Consider the following 9,179-nt stretch of genomic DNA (forward strand, 5'->3'; position numbering starts at 1 on the left):
CTTTTGTGAGGTTCTTGTGAGGTTAGCCTGTCCAAGGAAATAAGATGTTCGCTTCTCAATCTTTACCTGTCAGCCTTCAACTTTTCATACTCGTGAAGGCTTTTGCAATCATTTCCCAAATATCATATATGACTTAGCCCTTGGAGCAATCATGCTTAGTGGGTTTTGTCATCATGCCCAGTGAGGACCTGGGGCTCAGGTCCCCTCACCAGCACCTCAGGCTCCCACCCTTTGCCCCAGGGCCTCCAGGACTCTGGGTTTTCCTCTCAACCATTCAGAACTCTTCTGTCATGGCTGCTTATGTGTGAAATAAGTCATCGTCAAGCCACACATGGTTTTCTGCTTTGATGGGGCCTCTTAGATAGGCTTTCTACAACTACTCTTGACCTTAGTCTCTTTTTATTTTAAAAAATTTGTTAGGAGTCCTTATCTTTGCCAGAAAAACAACAGCAGAGAGAGTGACTTCGTGACTGACTCTTCATGTGACTCTTGATGTGACGTTGCTGCTAGGCCCTGGCAAATCCAATTAGCAAGAGTCCAGGGCAGAGATCAAAAGACCCTAGCTTGTACGTGGAAGGATCAGGAGGAAGAAAGTAGACAGATGCCTCAGACTCCACTAGCAAGTGTGTTACTGCCAAGAGCTGAGCCAGGCTCAGTGTGGAGTGGACAAGGGGGTGCTCTGGAGGCCGACGCACCTGGGCGAGCTGGCTCAGCTGTCCTTAAACCACCAAAACGAGATCTTGACCTTGAGCTGAACTTTCATGCCAAGCCTGAGTCTCCTCATTGATAAAGTGGGTTTGGAAATAGTGAAGCGATGTTCACTCATTTCAGTCATTCGTGAGTCAGAATGTGTATTGAATAGCTATGATAGAGACATTTTTCAGGATGCTGAGAGTAGAAGATAAGCATGAAGAAGACATGGTCCTTATCCTGTGGTCTTGGAATCCAGGGAAGAAGACATCACGGCCCAAATAATTATGTGATCTGAAAAAGGCTGTGGGGGAATAACGTGAGGTGTTTTGGGAATGTTCTAGAATAGCCTGGGGATCAAGAAGCCTTGAAGTTGAGACTGAAAGTGTTGGGAAGATGAGTTGCCTTGACGGGTTGCTGCGAGGGTCATGGATGACATTTGTGAAGTCCCTAGCACCAGGGCATAGTTGTCAACGGTGACAATGAAAACACTGATCTTGGATGAGGAACTGCCCATTTTGGACACTTTGAGATGCTCCAAGAGGGGCTTCCCCAACCTCTTTCCTAGCTGCAGCCCAAATTCTTTCCTTAGGAAAAAAAAGGCTTCTTTTACAGGACTTTCTTTCTTTTTTCCAGGTAATTCCTGAGATGTCTTCTAAGTTACTCTGTCATGCATTACGGTTAACTTTCTGAGATTTATTCCAATCTGTGAGTTGCTTATAATTTATATAATATCCCATCTTGAGACAAGCTTTTATTAAAGGGAAAAAGCCTAAGAATGATCCCTGAGACTGGAAATGGCACCATGCTCCCCCTCCTTACCCCACTATGAATCAGCCTCCTTATATCAGAGAAAACATTTGGCATTTGTTTTGGGGGGGGGATTGGCTAACTTCACTTAGCATTATCTTCTCTAACTCCACCCATTTACCTACAAATGCCATGATTTTGTTCTCTCTTATTGTTGAGTAATATTCCATTGTGTATATATGCCACATTTTTTTTTATTCATTCATCTACTGAAGGGCATCGAGGTTGGTTCCACAGTTTAGCTATTGTGAATTGTGCTGCTATGAACATTGATGTGGCTGTGTCCCTGTAGTGTGCTGTTTTTAAGTCCTTTGGGTATAGACCAAGGAGAGGAATAGCTGGGTCCAATGGTGGTTCCATTCGCAGTTTTTCAAGGAATCTCCATACTGCTTTCCAGATTGGCTGCACCAATTTGCAGTCCCACCAGCAATGTATGAATGTGCTTTTTTCCCCACATCGTCTGTTGCCAACACTTATGGTTGTTTGTCTTCATAATAGCTGCCATTCTGACCGGAGTGAGATGATATCTTAGAGTAGTTTCGATTTGCAGTTCTCTAATTTCTAGGGATGATGAACATTTTTTTTCATATATTTGTTGATTGATTGTATATCCTCTTTTGAGAAGTGTCCTTGACCCATTTGTTGATTGGGTTATTTGTTTTTTTGGTGCTTAGCTTTCTGAGTTCTTTATATACCCTAGAGATTGGTGCTCTATCTGATGTGAGAGGGGTAAATATTTGCTGGGAGCTCTTACTTTGAAGGTAATAGGAAGAGGTTGGGATGTTTGAAAACATGCTGGCTTCCTGCAGAGCTCTACCCAGGAAATCTGTGTTATGTCTCTATTTTGATGGGAAAAGTGGTCCCCTGCCACATTCCCAATCCATAAAAACTTTCAGTTAGTTATGATGATGTCGATGGTCCCCTGTGGTGCCTTGGGGGTCCAGGCTGGCAGGCAGCATGCTTCTGCTGGCAGATGGCCTTTGATCAGCCCTAGTCCTGCGGGTTACTGAGGAGGCTGACTGCCAGTGAGAGCAGATTTTCTGTCCTGCTGTTACCTGCTGAGACCTTGTAAAGGCTGCTCCAAAACCAAACTCCTCTTTCCATTTCCCATCTATCTAGACGTTTTAGGTACCTGTCAATTCCTTGTCCCTGAGTTAAAAGTTGTGAATAAAAAAGTAAATCAAAAATGGTCTCAGTCTTCAAGGAGTTTGCAGCCTAGTTTTGTATGTGTGTGTGTGTGTGTGGGGGGGGTGGTACAGGAGATTGAACTCAGGGCCACCTGGCCACTGAGCCACATCCCCAGCCCTATTTTGTATTTTATTTAGAGAGAGGTTCTCACTGAGTTGCTTAGTGCCTCTCTTTTGTTGAGGCTGGCTTTGAACTCACAATCCTCCTGCCCGAGCCTCCTGAGCTAAGTAGATATGAGCTTTTGGAAAGGAGCATGTTAGGGCAGGCCCAGAGAGGAAGTGGGACAGTCCATATTCTAGGCAGCAAGTTGCCAGTGACAAAACACAGCAGGGTGAGGACATCTGCTAGGTGAAGTGGTGCATGGGCGGGACAGAGTGGAGAGTCATTTGGTTTAATTAGTTATATTTCAACTGAGGCCCTTTGGTGCATGGGGGGGAGGGGGTGGAGACAGAGAATGGTGGGGGGTAGGGAGAGGGAGGGAGAGGGAGAAAAGGAAAGGGGGAGAGAGAGGAAGATAAGCAAAGAGAGAGATGGAAAGAAGGAGAAAGGGAAAAAAGGAAGAAGAGGAGATGGAGGGAAGGAAGGAAGAATGAAATGAGTAAGAAAAGGGAGGATGGGCAAGAAGCTGCTAAGTGGTAACTGCTGTCCCTGGAAGAGGGAGATGGAGTGCACCAGTGTAACACGATGTCCATTTTCACAGGTTAAAGTAAGGATGCACTGGTCAAGTTGTTATCCTTAATTCTCCCGTTGGCATGGATAAGATAGACTGTCAACTTATTTGCATCCCTGAAGCTTCTATCTTGTCCTAAATCCAAAAAGCAACAACTTTAGAACCTGATAATCTAAGGTTTATGTCCCAGTCCTTTCATTACTTGCTATGACCTTGAGCGAGTTTCTTATCCTTGCTGAGCCTCAGTTTCTCTGTATGTAACATACAGAGGTGATCCCTCTCTTGCATTACTGTTGTAAGGATCAGGTACAATTTATATACTCTCTTATGTGGTCCCTGATGTATATAGGAGGCATTTGTGAATGTATGTGGTTATTATTTTTGTGATTTTTTTGTTTCCAATAGTAATTCAGTATTATCTCACTTTATTTTATTTTTTCTGTACTATGTTGTAAAATCTGTGAAGAAAGAAATCAGACCTTCCCCAGGCACCTGACTGCTACTGATATGTGAAACTCTAGGTAATTCACTGATTGAAAATTCTATGATGTTTGAAACTGTGAAGTGGAAAGTTGTTTCACTGTTTTACACTGCTGGGAACAAAGGACTTGACAAGAACAATTTTAGAGGAGAAGAAGTTTATTTGGGACTCATGGTTTCAGAGGGGTCAGTCCATAGGTAGCCAACTCCATTGCTTTGATCCCAAGGTGGGGCAGAACATCATGGCAGATGGTGTGGAATAGGCAAGCGGCTCCGAATATGGAACCAGGAAGCAGAGATGAAGAGAGAAAGAGAGATAGCAAGCGAGTGCGTGCTCCACTTACCAAGGACAAAACACAAACCCCAAAGGTGTGCCCCAGTAACCCACCTCCTCCAGCCACTCCCTACCTGCCTACAGTCACCACCCAGTTAATTCCTATCAGCAGATTAATGCCCTGAGTAGCCAAAGGCTCTCGTAACCCAATGATTTCACTTCTGAACCTCCTTGCACCATCACACATGAGCCTTTAGGGGACACCTCATATCTAAACCATAATAAAAGGATAAATTCCTGTTCAGTTTTCTGGTACAAAAAGTATTATGCAATATTTTACGTGGCATACAGAATTTTCTACAACTTCACAAAATGAGAAAATAAAGTAAGATCGTAATGTCAGAACTCTTCAGAAAGAGTCTTTTCTCTTCTGTGTGTTGCCAGAAAGTAGCATAAGGATTCCAGCTACAAGGGGGAGGGTGTAGGGAAACCCTCTGGTGTGCATGGTTCAATGAGTCTTCTGTGTGATCATTTCAACCAAGGCTTCCTTCCTATTGGTTTAGTACTGGACGGATGGCATGGTCTTACTATAGATTCCCACAGTTACCATGCCTAGAGGTTCAGCAGATTGCAGGTTTCTAATCCAAAGGATTCAGATTCCGAACTTTGTTTTCGTTTGTTTGTTTGTTTAGTATTCAATTATTATTTTTTTAATTGCTTTTATTTTTTAAATACATGACAGCGGAATACATCACAATTCTTATTACACATATAGAACACAATTTTTCATATCTCTGTTTGTATATAAAGTATATTCATACCAATTCATGTCTTCATGCATGCACTTTGGATAATGATGTCCATCACATTCCTCCATCATTGCTAACCCCCTGCCCCCTCCCTTCCCCTCCCACCCCTCTGCCCTAATGATCTAATTAATGATATAATTCATGATGTAATTAATGTTATAAAAAGGCCAATCTGGCTGTTGTTAGAGGACATAGGAAGGCAGGACAGATGAAGCGTATCAAGAAGCTGGTCCTATTGGGAGAATATTCCAGTTGGGAGACTACTCTGGTTAGTAGGCCTTTCCCATTGGGAGCCCATTTCCATGTGCAAGTCATTCCAGTGTGGAGATGGTTTCAGTTGAAGTGCTATCCCATCCTCAGGGCAAGAAATGATGATGGTTCTTGGAGGGAAGTCATGGAAGTATGTGCATTCGTTATATGGATCAAGATTGACCTGGTAGGATTGACTGATGGATTAGATGTATCAGACATGACTTGTGTGTTATTCTAAAAAAATTGTTATGTGAATTATAATTTCTCTATGGTTCATCCTTCCTGCTCACTGGATGAAACCAGGCTAGAAGGGATGAAATTCTCAGTCACTGCTCCACAAATGCACTGAACCGTAGAATCATCTGATGAATGTTAAGGAACACTAATATCAGTGTCCCATTCTTGCCAAATCTAATTTAGTCTGATATCAGGTGCATCCATGCACTGAGAGTTTTATAAGCTTCTCAGTGAATTCTAATGTGCAGCAAAGTCAAAACTAATGCTGTTTTGATCTTGCTGTTTAAAGTATAGCCTATGGATCTGTAGTATTACCAACCCCTGGAGCTTGTTAGCAATGTAGAATTTCAGCCCTCCCGTGATTCTGTCCTCCTGAATCAGAATTGACATTTTAGCATCCTTAAGTAATGCTATTTATTGTGCATCAAAGTTTGAGAATCATTTTCTAAATCATTGGCTCTTGGCTGTATGTTAGAGTCATATCAAGAGTTTTAAAAATACTGATTTCAGTTCTACCCCCAAGAGATTCTGATGTAATGGATCTGTAATACATGTCTGGGCATCAAAAATGTAAGTACACCCCTGATGATTTGAATGTGCAGACCAATTAGAGCCAGTGTTCTATGTCTCACAACTGACTAATTAAGCTAGTGGCCTTATTTTCTTTCCTAATCTCTTCTTTTTAGACAACAATCCTTGGCTCTGACACAGCAGATCAAAGTAATATTAGGTAATTAGTATATTTTCTAGCCAGTGCAACTTTGTATGGATATAATTAGGAATTTAGCCACCAAGGGGATCCCAATATTAAAAAATAGGCTGATAAAGTAAGAAAAAACCTGAGTTAATTTGCCCACAAAAGTGAAGGTGGGAGATTGGTTACGGAGTTTAAGTTCTCAGCAAGATAATCTGAGTGATGATGTTGAACCAGCTCTTGTTTGCCACCAGAGGTACAATCGAGATGAGACTGCAGTAGGAAATGTTGTCATGGCATAGGAGATTATTTTGTGGTGATTCCTGAGCTGGTCACTCCTGTGCTATTATTCTGGGAAAAGGTTGTGGCCCAACAACACAGGGCTGACTTACTGTCAAGATTATTAGGTTTGCTCAGCAGCAGACTGCAGGTCCAGATCCCAGAGAAGTAGCAGTGATGGAAGGATTGGAGGCTGGTGAACACCTGTTTACAAATGACACCTGAAGGAATGTTGGGACCATCTTCTGAAGATGTTGTAGAAAAGGATCAATCACTTTCCATCTAGATGGTCAAGCTGAAGACGGTGGACTTCATGGGCTCATGTCTCTGGAGATTATCATTTTCTATTCCAGATTTGAGGATTTGGGCAAACTGCAAGCTCCATAACTCCCCTGTGGAGTTATGGAAAAACAATTCACATCCATATAGACCTTTACTTATAAATTCCAATATTTCACTTGTTTTTCTTAAAAATTCTGTAAAGGTGCCATTATTTCCTTCTATGGGTAAGAAAAATAATAGAGGAGGTGGCATGTTCTATGGATGGAGTGCCAAGTCATGGCTCCTCAATTTGAATACAGGTGGTCTACCTCTAATTTCAATGTACATCTGAATTCTAAGTAATAGCTCATACTTTATCCTTTAATTACTTTGCTTGTCAATATGTTCGAGATTTTTTGTTGTTGTTGTTTTTTTAAGGAGTGACTTGGAGCCAAAGGAAGCAATCTCAAATTCCTCTGTGAGGGCCCAAGCCCTTAGAAATCATGCTGCAGGTTAACATGGCCTCTGAGAATGAATGGAGTGGATGGCTAATGGGGTTTCTTTGGGGGATTATAAAATATTTAGTAATTGGATAGGAATGATGGTCGCACAACTTAGTGATTATACTAAGAGCCATTGAGTTGTATGTTTTTTGTGGAATGTAAATTATATATCAATAAGATATAGGATTCAATAATTGAGAGAACTAAGCAGAAGATTAACAAGCAAATAGAAGACATGGAAAACATTATAAACCAACTAGACTTAGTAGTTTTCTATAGAACAATCCATGCTAAAGCTGCAGAATACACATTCTTCTCAAGCACACATGGAGCATTCTCCAAGTCAGACAATTCTTGGGTCACAAAAAAGTGTTCAGTAATCTAAACAGATGTGATGATGCAGAGCACACTCTATGAACACAATGGAATAGAATTAGAAATAAATAATGAGAAAATTCGAAAATTTCACAAATATGTCAACATTAAATACACAATTCTAGGTAGATCAAAGAAGTCACAAGGAATATTAGAAGTACTTTGAGATGAATAAAAACAAAATCTCAACAAATGTGGGGCAAAGTGAACAGAAGGCTTAGAGAAAATTTTATAGCTATAAATGCATATATTAAAAACAAGTCCCCAAATAATAACTAACCTCATGTCCTAAGACTAGAAAAGTAAGAGCAAACAGAACCCCAAACAGGAACAAGGAAGGAAGTAGTAAAGGTGAAAGTAGACATTGATAAAATAGAGGATGGAAAAAAAATGAGATGAAATGAAACCAAAAGTAGGTTCTTTCAAATCAACAACAAAATTGACAAATGTTTAGCTAGACTGTAGGGTTTTTCCACTGGATGTCTTTTCCAAGATCCCTGAAATAAATCAAGCCATGTAGGAGTCAAGCTTCAGAGGGAGTCACTTTGTTTTATGAATGAAAACTAAGACATATCCTGGTCACAGTAGGACATGGGATTGGCAGTACCTCTGAGCCCATTCCTTACTGGTGGGGACAGGAAAGCATATTTCTTAGGCCCAGCTACATTCTGAATCCAGGTCATACAGAGATCAGGTGGGGCAGACAAGTAGCAGCCCATAGCCAGCTGCATTAGTTGACAATACATTTCCAGGACTGTAGGTTGTGAAGAATAAGTACATCCTGTACTGGGAAAGGAAGGGTAACAAAATGACTTTCAAATCAATAGCTATGGATACAAATCCTGGCCCAGCACTTACTAAAAGATGATGTCAAAAAGATTATTTAAGTTTTATAGGATTCAATCTTTTTATATCTAAAAGGCAGGTGATAATTTTTATCACATAAAGTTTTGTGATGATGAAGTACGATCAAGTAAAATGTGCCTTTTCTAGTACTTTACACTTAGAAGATGTTCAGTAGATGGTGGATATTGGTGCTCTATTTTGCTACTATTTTGTTGTTATATTATTATTCCAAGGAAATGAAAGTTCAATAGCGAATTCAATCAGATTTTTTTTTCTTTTTCAGAAGCAGCACCACAACAGGGAAACGATGACTTGGCTAGAAAGAGTCCAGTGGGCAGTTGTCAAGATCATTCAATCCATTAGGATTCTCCCCCCAATGCAGCTATTTGCCACTATGACATTGCCCTTGGATCATCGAGTTTTTAAACACACTTCTCCAATATGAAGCGAGGTTTTAACAGCATAATGGAATGATCCCAGAGCATCACTCAATTCAGCCATGCACTCCAAGAATGAAATTTTAATGTTTAAATTCCATATTTAGATCAGTTTTTCTTTATACCAAGCAAATGGTTTTCTAGTATGGCGGTGGTCAGGTTTTCCTTTGGGTTTGAACTTTCCTCCTAAATCTTGGAGCATACACTCAGCAGGTATGGTGCGCACGGGGCGAAAATAGAGTAATTATATAAGTACATTAAGGATAGTTATTTTCAAAAGCTGTCCATCAGTCTTTTGTTACAGATGGAGAAATAAAGGCTGAGGTATCTCTCTTGTCCAAAATCAGGTGGCAGGAGTCAAGACCAAGTCTGCT

General features: G+C 40.8%; 1 long non-coding RNA gene across 1 annotated transcript in view; it reads left to right on the forward strand.

Annotated features, from left to right (window-relative positions):
* Positions 1–8,900, forward strand: part of LOC120885036 (uncharacterized) — a 58,275-nt gene extending 49,375 nt beyond the window's left edge. The window contains exon 3 of the long non-coding RNA XR_013429227.1: positions 8,652–8,900. This is a non-coding gene — a long non-coding RNA (uncharacterized LOC120885036). The remainder of the gene's footprint in view (positions 1–8,651) is intronic.
* Positions 8,901–9,179: the final 279 nt, after the last annotated feature.

Source organism: Ictidomys tridecemlineatus, chromosome 12 (assembly GCF_052094955.1).
Source record: "Ictidomys tridecemlineatus isolate mIctTri1 chromosome 12, mIctTri1.hap1, whole genome shotgun sequence".
In the NCBI taxonomy this organism is placed as follows: Eukaryota; Metazoa; Chordata; class Mammalia; order Rodentia; family Sciuridae; genus Ictidomys; species Ictidomys tridecemlineatus.